General features: G+C 35.2%; 1 long non-coding RNA gene and 2 other non-coding genes across 7 annotated transcripts in view; all 3 read right to left on the reverse strand.

Annotated features, from left to right (window-relative positions):
* LOC132345457 (uncharacterized) overlaps positions 1-18,673 on the reverse strand; it is a 526,373-nt gene that overhangs the window by 132,654 nt on the left and 375,046 nt on the right. For 2 of the 5 annotated variants that reach the window (XR_009494775.1, XR_009494777.1), the window contains exon 7: positions 6,906-6,966. This is a non-coding gene — a long non-coding RNA (uncharacterized lncRNA). Of the gene's footprint in view, positions 1-2,821; positions 9,260-18,673 lie in introns of all 5 variants that reach the window. The other 3 variants (XR_009494773.1, XR_009494774.1, XR_009494776.1) reach the window with 3 other exon arrangements.
* Positions 4,472-4,555, reverse strand: MIRLET7C (microRNA let-7c). Its single transcript, NR_031383.1, has one exon. It is a non-coding gene; the product is annotated as a microRNA let-7c (primary transcript).
* MIR99A (microRNA mir-99a) lies at positions 5,198-5,278 on the reverse strand. The gene has a single exon (NR_030927.1). It is a non-coding gene; the product is annotated as a microRNA mir-99a (primary transcript).

Raw genomic sequence — 18,673 nt, forward strand, 5'->3', positions numbered from 1 at the left:
TAGAGCTACCATATGATAACAGCAATCCCACTTCTGGGCATACGCCCTGACAGAAACATGGTTCAAAGGATGCTTGCACCCCAACCTTCACTGCAACACCGTTTACAACAGCCAAGACCAGGAAGCAACATAAATGTCCATCAACAGATGGATGGATGAAGAAGATGTGGTACCTCAATAGAATGTTACTCAGCCATAAAAAGAGTGAAATAATACCATTTGCAGCAACATGGATGGATCTGGAAAGTGTCATACTAAATGTAGTAAATCAGACAAAGTAAAATATCATATGATCTTGCTCATATGTGGAATCTAAAAAAATGAAACAAATAAACTTATTTACAAAACAGAAACAGAGCCACAGAGAACGATCTTATGGTTACCAGAGGGGAAGGATGACAGGGGAGGGATAGATTGGGAGTTTGGGATTGACAGGCACGCACCACTCTACTAAAAAATAAGTAACTAACAAAGATCTACTGTATAGCACAGGGACTTCTGCTCAACGTTCTCTAATAACCTAAATGGGAAAAAGAATTTGAAAAAGCATAGATACGTGTATATGTATAACAGAATCTCTGTGCTGTACACTAAAACAGCATTGTTAATCAACTATGTGCCCACGTAAAAACAGAACAAATGGAGGAACACACAAGCCAACGCCAACTTAAAAATTAGGAACCGCCATCAAATAGATTCATAAAAGTTAAAAGTGATAACCTTAATTTCTCTTAAATTCTAAACAAACATTTTGAAGAAGTCCACTTAAATATAAAATTACTTCACAGTATCACATCACGTTTTTATTTCATTAAAAGTTCTATTTATTCACCAAAGAGGTCTACAATTCATCCTATAACCTGAGCACTATGGTAAGAGTTGTTAGATTTGAAAGACATGTTACTGCACTCAAGGGGCTTAGATGTATCATAAATAATAGAAATCAGTCAGTTTCATAAATAACCTTCAATGGCATATGATAGGCTTAGTCCAGATAGATTATTAATCACGACAATGTTAAAAACAAACAAAAAAATCCTCATCCCATAATGATATACTCTGGAGTCTGGAAATACATTGAAGAACACAGGGCTTTACTGCTGAAGCATAGTTTATTTTAAGATGTGTATAATTTCGATTGCCCATAAGTGATTTTAAAGTTTAACTCAACGCAACAGCTTAAAAAAATATGTACATTGCAGGAGGTAACAAAGCAGTCACAGTGCCCTGGAAGACTTGGATATACTACTAAAGGAAGTTAGAGAAAAAGCCTGTGGGGAAAAAAGGCTGCAGTGGCTACGGGAATTTATAAACTGAGAAATTCCCTTTTAGAGAAAGAATAAAGGCTTTGTGGATGAAGAAGTGACACATGTGGATCTCAAAGAACATGATGGCAATTCGTAGCAGGTTTGCTTGAAAGTAGTAGTGGGTGATAGGAATTGGTAAGCAAGTGAGAAATAAATGTTCTCTTGCTTCTGTCAGAATCTTCATTTAATGATTTTCATGGGTGTTTCCTATGGGTCTTTTAGGGAGCTGGTGTGGGTACAGGTCAAGATCACTGACCTCAAGAGTGACTCCTATAATTTGAGAAGAAAAACTAGAAATGCTCAGGGTGTCAGAAGCCTGAATCACATCATCTGGGGAATCACCTAAGCTCATGAGTCAGCATTTGGTAATAGGCAAAAGAGAAACAAAATGAGTATTTACAGAAAGTGACTCACTTATTTTAATAACAGTTCATGAACTGCTGGATCATGTTCAAGAAGACCCAGTCCAATTGCCAAGAGATTTATCTGATTCTCTCATAGTTACTTTGGCCGATTTAGTTCATCATATTATGAGCTAAATTAGACTTTTCTGGTAAGTTTCAGTCAATTGCTTTGCAGATGGTTTTCCTTTCCTTTCCTTCTTTCTTCTCTTCCTTTCTCCCTCTCCCCTTCTTTCTTTCCTCTCACTCCTTCCTACCTCATTCCACAAAGCATTAAGGTCAGCCAGCCACTATGAACCTAAACTTAATGTCCCCAAACACCAAAAGAGATAAGAGTTAAGTAAGATATGATTTGCTGATATTTGTTTCCTGAATTTTCACACTTCCTTTGTTACCAAACGTGAAAAGGTTAGAATGGAGTAAAACTTGACCACTTAAAATTCAGAAGAAATTATGTGAATCTGCATAGTTGTCCCACAGCTGAATGCTAAGTTTCTAAATGTACAGTGTTTTTCCATGGTTTCTGAGTTATAATTTAACTATTTCTAGATACGGATCCTCAAAATTAGTTTCTTCAAAAAATAATCTTGTCAATTTGTATACTTCTTTGCCATTTTTTCCATAGAAATAAAGGATCTGGAAGAAAATTTTACTATTAATCACTAGTGAAAGCATAATTCTCTCAAGTAGCAGTCTCTTTATTTTCTTTACTGAAGCTAATTACATCCTCTGCCCTGTAGACTTGGTATGATTTCTGCAAGACCAACGCAATGGATCATAGCTATCTCATTATCATTTTTTCAGTTATTCTTTCATACTGTTCACTTTAAATATTCTGTGCGTCTGTCATAGTACTTTGAAAAGATTATCCTTAAACTGCGTATCATAGTTGACTTCTGCTGTCTACTTAACTATTGCACTGCACAGAAACAGGCATTTATTGGAAATAGTATTGCATTTGGCCCTCAATGTGTACATGACTTTTCTCCAAATCTGTAGACAGAGTATTGGGGTTATACACACATATACACACACAAGGTCACAAAGAGTCAGACACAACTTAGTGTCTGAACAACAACAAAGAGGAACTACATTCTCAAGAGTTAAACTTACAGAGATGTAATTGTTTACAACTCAGTTGTCTGTTTCTTCCAACCTCTCTTTCTCACTCTCTGGTCTGTGTATTCTGACCCTTGTTCATTATCTCTTGATTAGTCCTCGAAGAGACTTTTCTTTCTTAGAGACTACTAGTTTTTGAGTTCTGCAGACCAGCCAAATAATTATGCTTGAAATCACTAGTCTTCAACCTTCTAAGTCTCACGTGTTCTTACCCTTGGGGATTAGAAAGTTCCTTCTTCACCTCCATTGTTCGTAAATTCTAGATTCTGAGACAGGGACATGCCTGAGTGTTCTATAGAAAGCTCATCCTAGGATCCTATGGTTCTTAACAGATAATTGTATCTAAAACATTTTTTTTTATGTATTCAACGTTTCAATCTGGGAGTTTAAATAAGTTATATAATATCTAGTTATTTAATCCTGTGGGTGAAAAATGATCTATATAAATTATAGCATTCACTGTCAGTAAAGTAGGCACACAGCTAATGGACTCCAAAAGAGACCAATTTGCTTTGTACAGAGAGAATATTGTAGGTGCCTTTCCTTCAAACAAAAATGTAATCCTCAAATTATACTTCACATACTTGTTATTAATTTCTTAATATATTTCTGGTTTAGTTGTTCCTCTTTACTCAACAGTTAAAGTTGTAAAAAAATAAAAGGTAAATGGTAAGGAAAGTATACAGAATACAAAAAGCTGATTTATAAGACTTATGCTAAAAGGAAAATTATTCATCTGGAAATCAAGGAATTTAAAAAGTCAAAAGAAATGTACGTAAGCAAAATTTAGGATTATAAACTACAATGAACTTATTAATAAAAATGAACGTGGCCCACTGTTTTTATTCTAGGGAAAAAGCTGTCATAAATTAAATTATATGTCTATGATGAGTAGACATACTCAAACACAGAACATAAACAAGTCAAGTATATTACTAATGCACAGCACTCTCGGAATTAAATTTAGGTATGCTTTAAGACAAATAATAATTAAGAAAACCCCTCAGATTTATGGCTGCTGTTGTAATTCATTCAAATATTCAATAGAAATTCATCACAGAGAGAGATCTTCTACTCCACTCATTCATTCATCCAATAAATAAATAGATCTTATTATGTGTAAGGCATTGCAGGGGATACAATGAAAAATACGGCATGGACTTTGCCCTCAAGGGGCTTACAGTCTAGTATGGAAAAAGTAAACACCCACATAGATAGCTGTAACATAAGGGAGAAAGTGATGTGTCATAAGAAAGACTCAGACAATGTGCTGTGAAGGTCATTGACACTAGCAGACTTTTTTTTAATACGACAGTGTTCAAGTAGCCAATAAAAACAGAAAGACCAATAACAAGTTTGCAAAATTAAATGTCAAATTTTGTGAATCTATGGATGATGAAAGCTGCAATATTTATGCAGTTTAAGTCACTACTCCCCAGTTCTTAAATATGTTTGATTATAGAGTAACAAGCGATCAGAAATACCATCTTGCCAGTTTATAAGCAGATGCAAATACAATAATCTCATGCTTACAGATAAAAGATAATTTTAATTATCTAAAATACTCATGACACATAACCTTCTTGCACAGAAATTGGCTCAATCAGAATAAAATGATGAAGAATTCCTCGATGGCTCAAGTGTGCTCCAAGGAAAGCTAGAAGGTTGTACAGTTAACTCCCAGGGTGTAACTCTAAACCATACAACCTACTACCTCAACCCGGATGCACACAGCTTCCAGTGTTGCTTCAAACTCCTTATCATATCTTCAGTCAGCTCCTCCAAATATGGCAGCCATACACCTAAGGACTTGGCAAGGATGTAGATGTAACTACATAATTATGTATATAATCCTAACATTTTACTGATAAACTGAATTTGTGTCTACTAGGACTATCCTAACCTCTTCAGTTTCCAGCAAAGTTCATATAAAATGCCTTCTGACATCTCTCATGGCATAATTCCACTAGCAATTAATAATATTAAAAGTCAATAGCAATTCAGCTTCATTTTTAAGGAGAAATAGGTTCAACAGTGACACATCCAGTTCACAGCCTTTAATTTTCTAATTGAAGTTAATGAAGTGCATTAACGACTGGAATGTGAACAGAAGTTTCTGAACAGAATCTATGCAGATATTGGTTCAAACCTTGCTATAAAAAATTCAAGTTTTTAAAATAATTTATTACACTTGGATTTAAACTTCAATGGCTGTGCTGAGTCTTCTCAAGTGGTCAACAACTGAAGCCTGCCTCAAAAGACAGGTGAGGATTTATATATATAAGTATAAACAGTAAACAACTGGAGTTTAACAGGAGTTTGATTGAAATATTATTTAACATCAATGTATATTGCATTTTGTCAGATTACCACACTGACACAGACCCATAGAAGCGAGCTTGTGCGGTCCACTTCACCACAAGATCGGATCTACGGGTTTATGCCAATGGGCAACGTCTCACGTGGGCTCCCTAATAATGCAGAATTTGTTGTAAATATCTGATGAAATTCAGAGACCAAAATAATAATATCAATACTTTAGCATAAATATTTAAATGCCAAAATGTTCTAAGGATGCATATTTCCAGTTAAAGGCCTTCATAAATACTCTACACTAAATACAAGTTATATACATGAGAATTTTGAAAACAGTATAGTGAAAGTCACAGATTACTTTTGTTTTAAGAACGAATATTTTGGAATTAGACTATCCTAATTAATGATGAATTTTAAAAGAAAATAAAAAAGAATCCATATATGCATGCATGAATTATGTAATTGTGAGGCATGAATATAGTATTACGAGCCTATAATTAAGACCAAATTAACTATTAAGCTAATTGTGTTAGAGCTAGACAGCTTGTTTTAACTCATAAAACCTCAGTTAGTGGTTTCAAGGAACTGGTAATATTGTAACTTTCTCATAAAACAAGTAAGATTTTGTTGATTACACAAAGAGCACAGGAAGTTATTTAAATTCTTAAATATACATGTCTATAGTTAAATGAACAATATTTGGGTAAATTAATATCAGAAAACAAACATTAATGATACATTAATAGCATCATTACTACTACTGTGTGCCAACATTTATACTCCAGATCAACTGCATGAAAGGGGATATCTTGTCCCTTAAACACAATATATTGAAATTTATTTTTCAAAAAATATGTACTTAAAACATCTGATATGGCTACATACAACTCTCATCTGGTCAACAGGTTGGGCAAAAATAATTGTTATTAAAAAAATTTTAAATCACAGAACAATAAGCAAACACACAAAGAGTAAACATAAAGCCACACACGTACACAATTTTTAAAATTCCCAACTCAACGGCAACAAAATTATAAGTTGTACATTATTAATCGTTTCACTTAATCCACAATATTTAGCATGTTCAATTATATCTTCATTGTGAAAACTAATAGTACTGCATAAAAATTAGTGTTTTTGCATGTTTTGAAATAAAATGTTTGTTACAGATTATAGATAATGTGGTCTACATAATTTTTATTAGTTTTTGTTTTCTAATTATTCCCATGCTTATTAAAAACTATAGTAAAAAAATCAACACTCAGACATTCAAATGTAGCAAAAAATATTTCAACATATATTCATAAATTTAGACATGAAATCAAAGCAACATTTGTTTGGGGTTTTATCTTAACCATAAGAATGTATATTTTGGTTTCATTCTCTTAGTAGATCACAAAAAAAGAGCAGAACTTCATTCCCTTTCCCCAGATTTCACTTCCTTTTATATGGTGTGACAGACAAATGACAAAATATATTGTCTTTTTCCTAAATTACTTTCTATTCAACAGTATTTCACCTATATTATAGGAATGGATATTTAGATCTATATTCAAAGGGACCCAAACTGTACATTGATCCCAGACAGAGACAAAAATTTTCCAAAAAGGTAGGTAATATTATAAACTCTCAAACCATCAATGACAATTCCAACAGCTAAATCCATAAAGAGTATGAAACATAGTCTTATAATTAAATAGTCAAAATTATTTTTTCTTTAAAAATATTAAATATTAATTGCTCTTTTGATTTTTAGTTTTACCTGAGATGATTTTCTCCTATGATCACTTTCTTCACTTCTCATATCCACTTTAAGTTTTTCCCTAAAACAACCACAAAAGGAGAAATGTCAGACAACTGCTGTCTAGGAGAAGCATCTGGGTGTATGGTGGGAATGAAGGTAGTCGATCGAGAAGAAAACACAATACCAAAATGGGCAAAACCTTTTAAAGTTTTTTTTTTTTTTAAAGGCTTGGAAGACTCATGGAGCCCCACCCAAGGCTACTCATATGACATATAATGTGGTTTCATAGTTTGCATTTATGCATTCATTTTGGTTGGTGTTGTTTTCACAGTAACAGTTTTGAAAGTGAAAGGAGGCATGGCTGTTAAAGAAGCGACTAGGTTTTGCACAATGAACTAGTGAAAGCTGAAAAGAGATTTGGATTTGGCATGGAGCTTAATAAGATAATTAAGAGTGTAGAGATTAATGGCTCCTAAAAATAACATTTAAAATAATGTTTTTCAACTAAAGGATCTTGAAACATGAAAACAGGTTTATAAATGTTAATTAAGCCTGTGAAAGTTGATGTTTCATTAGCTGAGGCAGCATAAAGGAACAAGAGCTATTTTTTAAATAATTAGTGAACAATAACCAATAAACTTAATAAAACATTTTATTTGAATGTTATCACTATATAGGGTATTTGTAATTTCCCACAATTCTTTGTATAATGACAAAACAGAAGGTAGAATTCATCACCTCTGTAGTATTTTTCATTGTTTACCCTATATATTTCTATTATAATAAAATACGATTTTAAAAGCACAACAGTTTGCTTGAAGTTTATTCTTTTCACGGAAAATATTATAGCATCAATTCTTCACGTGCAAATTATAGTCTTTATAAACGCTCTATATTTCAAAAGCATTCTTTTTTTTAACAATTTAAAAACATGTTTAGAAACAGTTTTAATAAAACTTAAAATAGGTGCAATACATCGGCTAATCCTTTCCCACTGAATTAGGCAAAACTAGGTTTTTGTTACAAAATGCTTAAATTGCTCAGCAATTTACTAATACAAACACACAAAATAATTAGAATGCAATGCATTATATGCTGAGCCAATACATTGCTTTAAACGTAAAACAAGTTTGTGTGTACTTTTTCCGCTAAAGTACCTAATTGATATTTCTAACAGCTCTAAGACAAATGCTTCTTTTAAATATATTTTAAAGGTCAGTATTATTGTGGAACAAGCTCTTTTTCTACTTAGCAACTGAGAACATGATCTTTTCATCCTTATTTTTGTCACATGAAATCTTGGTAAGTAAATTAAATATAACTTCCCTCAAACTAAATTTCACTTATTAGAGAATTTTAACACACATTCTAATACAACCCTGTTTTAAGAGTTCAAAAAGTTTCTTCTTTCATATTTCAAATTATGAGTCACATCACATGAAAGATTTAGTTTCTTTACCAACTAGGGCTAAATGTTCACTTTTCTTGACAGCAAAAAGTAATACTGTACACAAAAAGCACAGATAACATATAAATGCTTTTCCAAAACTTCTATGTCTAACAAAAATTAAAACAGGTACCGTCTTTTTCATAGAGATTTCCCTAGTTTTGCTAAAGTTTCTATTCTACTCAGGATTAGAGCAAGAGAGCAAAAGGAAAAAGTTAATAAGAATAAAGTGGGAGATGAGTTATAAAAGAGTAAACTGAAAGTGCAAGGATCCCCTTTTATATAACAGTAGACTTAAAAAGAAACAACAAAAAAAAGTTATACCTGATACGAAAGGTGCGATTTCACCAAGTGCAATAAATTGCTTATTATGCCATATTTTTGCAATAATACAAATACAGAAGGCTCATTTGCTTATGCTGCCTTACAAAGCTGCTTTACAAAGCGCGATGTCTCTGTAGTTAAATACAAGCCAATGTTTGCCTTTTTTTTAGTTTGTTTTGGTTTGGATTTTTGTTTGTTTGTTTTTGTTTTTGAGCAGGAGCATCTCTCTCTCTCTCTCTTTTTTTTTTTTTCAGCACTGTTGTATGGAGTAGGACAAACTCAGATTTTTTCTTCATGCCTCCTGATATTTCTTGGGAAAAAAAGAGGACCAGGGTGCTTGTCTTCTTTTTCTTCCTTCTCGGTATTGCAAGCACAAAGCACTGCGCAGAAGCTGCACCAATCCTTGCCGTCCCTGGCAGCAGAATGGTAGAAGGTGGGAGAGACCAGGAATCCTTCCAGGCTCTGCTGACTTTAGAAATGAGGATTGCACACGTTTGTCTCCTGAACCAAAAGGGTGAGAAGGCAGGGTGCCAGTTTGCTACACTGCTGCAATGATCTCACGCTCACTGCTGCTGCCGTCCTGTTTGCCCAGTTCAAATGCCTGTTCAGTACAAACCAAAAAAAAAAAAAAAAAAAAAACTACTTGGATTCTTCAGCAAGCAAAAAGGGTATTAACATTAAAAAAAAAAAAAAAAAAAGAATCAGCAGTAAGAAAAGGCAAAAAACAAAAAGCACATACAATTTTAGGATTCACTTGTTATGCCTCAATATTCTGTTTATATGTTCTTTCTTTCTCCCCCCCCCCACCCCCATTTAGAGATAAGCAGCAGAATTTATCAGGCGTGAAAGGGACAGCCTCCTGGTGGCCTGCCAAAAACCCAGAATAAAGGCGAAGTTGTGCTTCAAAGCTCAGTCGCTTGCTGAGTCTGGCTAAAGTCAAGTATTAAGATCCACCATTTTCTGAGCCATGCTAAAAAAGAAGAAAAAAGTCAGGACGGTTCCTGCTTTCCAAGTCTCCGTTGGCACCATCACAAAATCTCAGTCGTAAGGTCACATGATCCTCTGCCAAATGTAGAGTGCATTCCCATCAACCATTCTGCTGATACTGCGAAGGCAGCTATTGTCTCGTTTAGACCCAAAGTTCAGCCCACTCTTCATTGAATTAGCTGAAAAACGCATCACCTTTGGGGGCTGGGAGTCATGGAAACGTCTACCTGGCAAGCTGCCCACTTTTTCTGCCCATCAACCAGAGATGGAATTGTGCTGCCTAATGCAATGATGACTTGGAATGTGAAGAGTCGTCCAAAGTGAATCTGATTCTTGCAATGCCTGCTCCAGTTTGCACGGAAAACTCTGGCTTCTTGTAGTTAGGAGGGAGGGGGGGAATCTTTCCTACTAAATGTAGCAAATAAAGGTCTGAACATGCCTACTCTGCAACTTTATTTCACAACACACCCAAGTGGTTCTCAAATGAAAAGACTGAAGTCTCTGCAAGTTTTTCGAGTTAAAGGCATCCCTTCCTCAGGCTCCTTTTTCCTTAAGAGTGCATGCAACAAGCCCAGGACATTCGTTTCAGTCCCTCACGTGAAGACTTACAATCTCTGAGTTTCGTCTTGCTTTTTATTACTTTCTGATTTTATCTGGCACCAGTTTTATACTACATGGTCACAAAATCCACTAGCAACAGTGGGAATGCATTATTGCCGCAGTCTCCATCAAAGTGGTCCCCTGAGGGAGCCAGTTGTCTCTTCGACCACACAGACCACTGCAACTGGGTCCTGTGATAATCCTTCACAGCACCTAGCACAGCTGCTGTGCAAGTTTGCCGAGTCTGACTCATGTAAGGAGTGCTCTTTCTGTTCCTTCACCAGCTACAGTTTTCCTGTATGGTATGAAAGATGCCTTTGAAAGATGCAGGAAATATATCAACAGCTCTTAGGCAATAAAATGAAATGGTTCCCTCTCCCTGGTGAATTTCCAATCTAGCGGGCGACGAAAGTTCCCGTGGACAAACATTTCCATACTTTCTAACAAAAGTACAGTGAATTAAATCTTTCTCCATTTCCTTAAGCAGAATCTTAAAGCCAAACAAAGCAAGTCTTATTAGTATTTAAACCAAACATACTCAGTAGTACTGAAAAGAATCATGTTCTACCCGCATTTAAAAGTGTTTCAATTTTTCAATTAATGAGAGGATCTTTAGAACTCTGTTACCAACATTTTCAAATTATATTCAGTGCCTTACAAAACTACAGACCAATGTTATGCCTCCTCCATGTAGGCACCCCTACCCCGATGCACACACACACTTCACAATACCTGAAAAATATTTTAAAAAATTATCAAACCACGACTTGCCTAATAAAAGAAAATCATCCAAAAAAAAAAAAAAAGCACAAGTGATCTAGGAAATACCCTGAAAAAGGTATGCATTTTTTTGAGTCATGGTCTTTGGGTCACCTTCTTAAGGAATCGTAGCAATGAATATGTACACACACATGCATGGGAACCATTCTGGTGTCCTCCTCATTTGTAATTCAGAACACAAACAATTGTAAACCATAAAACAAAAGCTTACACATGCTGAATTTAAAAATGCTTTTTTTCTAGATTGCAAAATTCTGGACAAATTTTGCTAATGTCCTAAGTACATGCTTTAGAGTGCCGGATGGAGAATTGAGCATGGCAGACACATGTGCCCCATGCTTCAGCATAGTAAGAAGAAAGTAGACAAGCCCTCATAGAAAGAAAACAGTTAAATTTTGAGTTCTCATTCATTTATTCAATAGATATTATTAAGTAGTATTATATGGCCAGGCCTTGTGGTAGACATAGGGGAGCAGCAATGAATCAAATGGGCACGCCCCCAAGTAGGAGTCTTTCAGTAAGAACTTTCAAGTGAGAAAAGCTCACATCTGAACAGAAGTGTTGTAGATCCTAAAGGAGCATTATTGCTAGTCAAGAAACAAAGTGACAGGAATAGGAAAGTGGAATGAAATGGATATAAAAAATAGCTTATAGATAGAGATACTTTGTCATCTGCTATTTAAAATTTACTCCTTTTAATGCAAAATACAATTAGAACTTTTTTACAATTCTGCCTGATTCCTTAGAGAACCTCATTTGAAAAGTATATATTGACACCTCAACTGAAAAAACAAAAACAGAAGATGTGGCAGATATTCACTTCCAGGCAGATGGAGTAGTTTATCCTAAATTCTGCTGCTAGGTACAATGAAAAAACCTGGACATTGTCTATAAAACAAAGGTAAAAAGACTCTCAAAGATGGAGAAAAGATAGTCCAGTTAGGGACCCTAGGACCCAAGGGACAACTGATGGCGAGTTCCCTGCATTTTAATTTTGCTTCATATCCAAAACTCGAGGCTGAGGAAGCCTGCAACCCAGAGACACCAACTGGTGCAATCCCGAAATTTCCCAACAAAAACTTGTTCTCTACAGTCAAAATCAGAAAAGCAGTAGGCTGAAAAGACAGAAAGCACAGGGACAATACCACTTTGCTCTCATCAAACGCCACACACCCACCCCATGCCTGCAAAGGCAGAGTTGGGGGGCAGGGGCTAGTGCCAAACTTGTGAGGCTAGAACAAAGTACCCCAAACAACTCCTCCCTGCTAACCCCAGGGCAGTGTAGGAATGTCTGAATAGGAAATTTGGATTTTCATCCTTGTCAGGGAATAATGAGGACTCTTCCTCCCAAATACAGTCTCAATGGAGACTCATAAAGAGGCTGAACACCCACCCAAACCCAAAAGTAATGATTCAAGCTTCTTCTTCCTGCTAAGGGGATGTCAGACAAAGGATACCTAGCGGAGAGTCAGGACATTAGAAACTTCCCAGCAGTCACAAGGCCACCCCACCACCCCTCAACCTGTAAGCCGGAAAAGGCACAAAGGGAACAATTAAAAAAACCTCTCCAAATTTCCCCGGCCAGGAGGGTATCATTGGAGGCCTGCTGGGGAAGAGGAATACTTAACCCCTCCCTGAAGCAAAAAGTTAGGTGTCATTGGTGGCCACAGGGTGCCTGTAATTCTACCTAAACCTGAAAGTGTACCCCCTTTTTCCTGTTGGATTAGTGTCAGGGGGAAGCTAGCTTAAATAGAAGCTTTAAATAAGATCCAGAGACTCATAACATGACATCCAAATGTCCAGGCTTCAGCTGGAAAGATCTTGCACACAGAGAAGCAGGATGATCTCAAGCTGAATATAATAAGACAATCAATGCACATGAACACCAGGATAACAGAGATACCACAATTACCATGCAAAGATTCTAAAGTAGCCATCATAAAAATGCCTCAGTGAGCAATTATGAACATGGTTGAAATAAACTTAAAAAAAGTCTTAGCAAATAAATGGAAGATATAAAAGTAATCAGATGGAAATTTTTGAACTAGAAAATACAATGTGTGTGTATTAAGTCGCCATGGTTGTGTCTGACTTTTTGCGACCCCGTGGACTATAGCTTCCTCTGTCCATGGGATTCTCCAGGCAAGAATCCTGGAGTGGGTTGCTGTGTCCTCTTCCAGGGGATCTTTCTAACCCAGGGATAGAACCCACATCTCATGTCTCCTGCATTGGCAAGTGGTTGGTGCACTAGCACCAGCTGGGAAGCCCAGGACATACAATAGCTGGCGTAAAGAACAAATGGAGAGGGCAGAGGAAAGAATCAGTAACCTGGAAGCGAGAACAAAAGAAATCACCTAATCTGAACCCCACAGAAAAAATACACTTAAAAAGAAATTAGGTGATAGAGCCTTATGCAACTATGAAACTATAAGAAAAGAAAAAATATTTATGCCACTGAAATCCCAGAAAGAAAGGATATAGAGGGCAATGTACAAAACATGCTCAAAGAATTAACGACTGGAAACTCCCCAAATTTAGCAGAAGTCACACAGATTCAAGACGATTATCAAACCACAAGCAGGAAATACCCAAAGAAATCCACACCAAAGCACATCTTAGTCAAACCTCTAAAAACTAAAGACAAAGAAAAAAATGTTGAAAACAGCAAGAGAAAAACATGACCTTACGTATAAAGGAAAAAAAAAAATTCTGACAAGTGAGTTACTCATCAGAAACCATGGTGGCCAAGATGAAGGGAACAATATTTTTAATGGCTGAAAGAAAAGAACTGTTAACCCAGAATCCTGTATCTATGGAAAATATCCTCTAGGATTTAAGGGCAAATCAAACCAGTATCTGACAAAGGGGCACTAAGATAATTTTCAACAGTAAATCTACCCTAAAAGAATGGTTAAGGAAGTTGTCTAAACAGAAAGGAAATGATAAAAGAAGAAACTTGGCAAAACTTTAGAAAGGAAGAAAGAATCCAGCAACAAAAATATGAGTAAAAATAATAGACTTTCCTTCTTTGGAGTTCTCTAAGTTATGGTTGATGGCGAAAATAAAAATTTATCACCGTCTGATGTGATTCTAAATGCAGGTGGAAAAAATATTCAAAATAATTATATTATAAATGGATAAGGATAAAGGTACCAAAAAGCAAGTAAAATTTACATACTTCATCTGAATAGGCAAATGAAGACACTAGTGGACTCTGATAAGTTATGTATATATAATTTAATATATAAAACAACCACAAAAAATGCACAAGCAGATATACAGAAAAACACTAGGTAAGTAAAAATTCTAAAAATTTTTCAAGTAACCCACAGGAAGGTAGGAGAAATAAAACAGAAAATATAGAAAACAAAGGACGAAACATCAAGCTTTAAGTATAACATATCTATAAATAAATTAAATCTAAATTGTCTGAATATACCAATTAAAGTGCAGAGATCTACACAATGGAGTGGGAAAAAAAAAATCACAGCTTAGTTATATGCTATCCACAAGAAATTCATACCTAATAACATATACAGCTTGAAAGTAAAATGATGGACACAATATATATCTCATGCAAACATTAATCAAAGAAAATAATATTAATATCAAAAACAAAAAAACTTCAATAAAATTACCAGAGACAACAACATAAAATGCTTTAAAAAAAGACATAGCAACTCTGAGTGTGTATATTTCAAACAAAAGAGATGCAAATTGTGTAGCATGAAAACTGGCAAAATAGAAGAGAAAAACAGACAAACCCATGATTGATGTTGTAGACTTCAACACACCTCTTTCAACAATTGTTAGAACAACTAGATGGAAAATTAGCACAGATACAGAATTCATCATCATCAAACAACAGAGTCTAATTGACATTTTTAGAGCATATCATCATACAGTAGAATAATACACATTATTTTCAAGTCCCCCAAAACATATACCAAGACAGACCATATCCTGGCCCATAAGGTAAATGTGAACAAATCAAGAATAAGTGAAATCATATCTTGTATGTTTTCTGACTGCAATAGAATCAAACTAGAAACTAATAGGAAAAAGAGAAGATAACTTGGCAAACCTCCAGGAAGACTAACAAAAAAGACAGAAGACACAAATTATAAGTTTCTGTAATGAAATAGGATGTATCACTACAGAACCTTGTAGATATCTAAAAACAATAATGAAAAACTACAAACACAGAACCTAGACAAATTAGATAAAATGGACCAATTCTCCAAAATCATAAATTACAACTCACTCAATATAAACTAGATCATTTGAATAGGCCTAGATGACACCACCCTTATGGCAGAAAGTGAAGAGGAACTAAAAAGCCTCTTGATGAAAGTGAAAGAGGAGAGTGAAAAAGTTGGCTTAAAGCTCAACATTCAGAAAATGAAGATCATGGCATCTGGTCCCATCACTTCATGGGAAATAGATGGGGAAACAGTGTCAGACTTTATTTTTGTGGGCTCCAAAATCACTGCAGATGGTGACTGCAGCCATGAAATTAAAAGACGCTTACTCCTTGGAAGGAAAGTTATGACCAACCTAGACAGCATATTAAAAAGCAGAGATATTACTTTGCCAGCAAAGGTCCTTCTAGTCAAGGCTATGGTTTTTCCAGTGGTCATGTATGGATGTGAGAGTTGGACTGTGAAGAAAGCTGAGCGCCGAAGAATTGATGCTTTTGAACTGTGGTGTTGGAGAAGACTCTTGAGAGTCCCTTGGACTGCAAGGAGATCCAACCAGTCCATGCTAAAGGAGACCAGTCCCGGGTGTTCATTGAAAGGACTGATGCTGAGACTGAAACTCCAATATTTTGGCCACCTCCTGTGAAGAGCTAACTCACTGGATAAGACTCTGATGCTGGGAGGGATTGGGGACAGGAGGAGAAGGGGATGACAGAGGATGAGATGGCTGGATGGCATCACCGACTCGATGGACATGAGTTTGAAAGAACTCCGGGAGTTGGTGATGGACAGGGAGGCCTGGCGTGCTGCAATTCATGGGGTTGCAAAGAGATGGACACGACTGAGCGACTGAACTGAACTGAACTGAACTGAACAGCTATATTTAAAAATCACCTTAATAATTAAAAACTCCCTCAAAAAGAAATCTATGGTCTTAGACAGTTATATTGAATAATTCTAACATATTTAAAGCAGATTTAATGCAAAGTCTACACATTTTTTTGAGAAAATAAAAAAGGAAACAATTTCCAATTTATTTTTTTGAAACTAATATCTTGATAACAACACCAGACAAAGACAGTAGGAAAAAAGTATAGACCAATCCCTTCAGAAAATAGACTTCAAAATTTTTAATAAAATATTAACAAATAGAATTCAGCAACATATAAAAGGACTTATATACTACAACAGTAGAGGGTTATTCCAGGGATTCAAGGCTAGTTCAATATTCTAAAATGAATATAATGTATCATATTAACAGGCTAAAAAAACCACATGAATATATGAATGGGTGTTGAATAAGCATTTGAAAAGATCAGCTGCCATTCATGATTGAAAATGCTCTTACAACTAGGAATAAAGGGAATTTCCTCAATTTCATGAAGATCTTCTACCAAAAAACCCTATGGTCAACATTATACTTAAAGGAAAAGACTAAATGCTGTTCATTAAAATCAGCAATAAGGTAAGAATGTTCACTCTCACTATTCTTATTTAACTTAATATGCAAGTTCTATTCTAGCTAGGGTAACAAAGTACTAAAAAAAAGAAAATGAAAGATAAAAATACAAATACAATGCTAATAAAAATCACTCAAAATGACATACTTAGGTATAGATCTAAATATAAATGTAAAAAACTTGAATACTGAATATTATACAAATCCTGAGGAGAGAAACTGAAGAGACTGGAAGAAACATGTGTTCACAGATTCCAAGTCTCAACATAGTTGAGATGTCAATTCTTCCCAAATTGATATATAGGTTTAATGTAATCCTCTATCAAAATCCCAGCAAGCGTTTTTTTGTAGAAACAGATAAAATTATTCCAAACTTCATATGGACTTGCAAAGGAACTAGAATACTTAAAACAATGTTGGAAAAATATATTGCGAAGATTATCCAATTTCAAAACTCACTCTATAATAGTATATTTCTTAATATTAAGTATAAGATTATATATATAATAATATGTTTATAATAAATACAGTATTAGATTCCTATTTGATGACAATCAAGACTGTGTGGCATTGGTGAAGGAACAGACACATCAATCAATGAAACAGAACAGGGAATATAAAAATAGACCCACACATATGTGCCTAATTGATTTTTGAAAAAGACACAAAAACAAACTCAATGGAGAAAAAATAATCTTTTCAACAAATGATACTGTAGTAATTAAACATCTACCAACCAAGAAAAAAGAGTAATATATATCCTGCTGCTGCTGCTGCTAAGTCGCTTCAGTCGTGTCTGACTCTGTGCGACCCCAGAGGCGGCAGCCCACCAGGCTCCCCTATCCCCAGGATTCTCCAGGCAAGAACACTGGAGTGGGTTGCCCTTTCCTTCTCCAATGCATGAAAGTGAAAAGTGAAAGTCAAGTCGTTCAGTCGACTCTTTGCGACCCCATGGACTGCAGCCTACCAGGCTCCTCTGTCCATGGGATTTTCCAGGCAAGATATTAACTCAAAATTTTAAAAATTAACTTCTGTATTTAAAATTTTATTTCATTTTTTATTTTTTATTATTCATATTATTTTAATTTTAATTAATTAAAATTACTTAAAATACTTAAAAATTAACTTAAACATAAATATAACATTACAATCGTCTCAAAAATAACATAGGACAAATTCTACGGGATCTGAGGCTAGGCAAAATGTTCCTAAAATTGACACCAAAATCACAAACCATAAAGAAAAATGGTAAATTAGTCTTCATCAAAGTTAAAATCTTTTGCTCCATAAAAATTTCCATTAAGAGGATGAAAAGACAAGCTACAGATTTAAAGGAAATATTTTCAAACCTCATATCTGACAATCAGTATCTAGTAAATATGGTGCTAGTGGTAAAGAACCTCCCTGCCAATGCCAGAGACATGAAAGATGCCGGTTCAACTGATCTCTGGGTCAGGAAGATCCCCTGGAGGAGGGAATTGGCAATCCACTCCAATATTCTTTGCTGGAGAATCCCACTGCCAGAGGTGCCTGGCAGGCTGCAGTCCTTAGGGTCACACAGAGTTGAACAATATGGAAGCAACTTAGTCCACACACATGCAAATATAAAGAGCCTTCACAACTCAACAGGAAAAAAACCAAACAATCCAAATGGAAATGGGTGAAACAATGAAGAGACATTTCATCCAAGAGGATACACAGATGGCAAATAAGCACATTAAAGATGTTGAACATTATTAGTCATTAGGAAATGCAAATTAAAACCACTATAAGATGTTACTACACTTCTCTTAGAAAATCTCAAACTAAAAAAATTAGTGAGTACACTAAACATTGGTGAGGATATTGGATCATTCCTATTATTGCTGATGGGAATTTAAAATGGTGCAGTTAGTCTGGAAAACAGTTTGGCACATTCTTTTAAAACTAAACATATGTTTACCATACGACCCAGCAATTTTCCTCTTGGGCATTTATCCCAAAGAAATGA

This window comes from Bos taurus, chromosome 1, assembly GCF_002263795.3.
Source record: "Bos taurus isolate L1 Dominette 01449 registration number 42190680 breed Hereford chromosome 1, ARS-UCD2.0, whole genome shotgun sequence".
In the NCBI taxonomy this organism is placed as follows: domain Eukaryota; kingdom Metazoa; phylum Chordata; class Mammalia; order Artiodactyla; family Bovidae; genus Bos; species Bos taurus.